We start from the raw sequence: 1599 nt of genomic DNA, 5'->3' as shown, positions 1-1599 counted from the left end.
GCAAAATAAAAAGTTTTATTTTATTTTCTTATTAGTTTTGTTTTAGGCATAATAGGAGTTCTATAATAGATATTGATGTGATTATTTTTGCACCTAGTTTATATGATGTTTTCCTTTATGTTAGTTAGCAAAACCCTTGTTTTGGTTCTGTTAAGAAAAGTGTTAGTAGGATAAAACTATTTCTTTGTTGTTGCTTGAAGTGATGAAAACCTTGATTTTGTTTTCCTCGAGTTTTCTTTGGAATTGGTTTGAGTTTTATTATTGAGTTTCCTTGTTGTTTTGATTTTTATTTTGAGTGGTAGAATGATTGTTTATGTGAATGCCATGTTTATTATTATAGATTTCATGGGAGAGTTGCGTATAATCTTATCAAGTTTTTGAGAGCGTTATTATTCTTCATCAAGTAATACCATGCAAGTTCACTTTGACCATGTTTTCCATACCTATGTTTATTTGCATGTAGTAGCACCCTTTCAACAATCCCTCTAGTAGTGTTATTGAATCTTGTAGTTGAGTAGAATGCATGAGGTAGAAACCCATCCCCTTGTTACCAAACCCGGGATGTTACATAGTTTTAATGCTACGCTATAGTAGACGGGTTTGGTATGAGCGCATGAGAGTGTTGTGAAGGAGGACTCTACGTCAATGGCAACAACTTCATGATGGCACCAGCAAGGACTGCATCTTCAAGACTCCTCAATATTTCGAGACTCGAGACAAGAATTCAATACACACTACTGGGTGAAGGACGGTTGATGGGCAACCTGGAGAAACCAGTGGTTGGCCGAGATGCATGGAGAAGCGCCATGACATCTTGTGGAAAGCTTCACCCAGACTCAAAGAGACGGAAGAATACTTCATGCCCGAAAGCTTACCTGTGCAACCGCAAGTCACTATGGGCTCTGGCTTGGTTGACCTTAGTTGTGACTCTGGCTGCGGCGGTGCTAGCAGATGTAGATCTACGGTAGGATTGGATGAGCACCGGATAGTGGTCAGAGGAACTCTTCGGAAGACCATGTTTCGGTCATCTTGTTCTCAAACACCCTGAAGTGCGGGAACATAAAAAGAGGGATCGAATCTTGCGGGAAAAGTGCGCAAACCTCTGCAGAGGGTTAAAACCTAATCGATTAGCCGTGTCCCCGGTTACAAACAATTTGAGCCTTTGGACTTGGATCTATCTCGGAACTCTCAACACCGGACTGATAACATAATTGTGGGAAACTTATGATGATTTGGGTATGAGACATCGGTTGGCGGAACCATGTCATGATAGAAAACTCCGTAGTACAGACTCCTGATATGCCTTTGTTGTTGGGAAAATAAAACCAGCTTTTAGGCAAAAACATCAGACACAGAGCAACAAAGCCATATTAGATATAGAATAGTATTATCATCTGCTTTCTCATATTTTGATCTTGCCGGTACATTCAATGTACTGACCTACATGGCTGCAACGTCTCATGTTGCAGATATGTTCCTTCCGACGAGTAAGAGTACGATACAGGGTTATGGTCTACACTCAACCTGCCAATGGCATTGATGGGACTCCACACCCGATTGTTTGTTTCCGCTGAGACTTATGAGGTATATATCAGTTTT

The sequence above is a fragment of the Triticum urartu genome, chromosome 1 (genome assembly GCF_003073215.2).
Source record: "Triticum urartu cultivar G1812 chromosome 1, Tu2.1, whole genome shotgun sequence".
Taxonomy (NCBI): domain Eukaryota; kingdom Viridiplantae; phylum Streptophyta; class Magnoliopsida; order Poales; family Poaceae; genus Triticum; species Triticum urartu.
Note: the sequence above shows the minus strand (reverse complement) of the source record.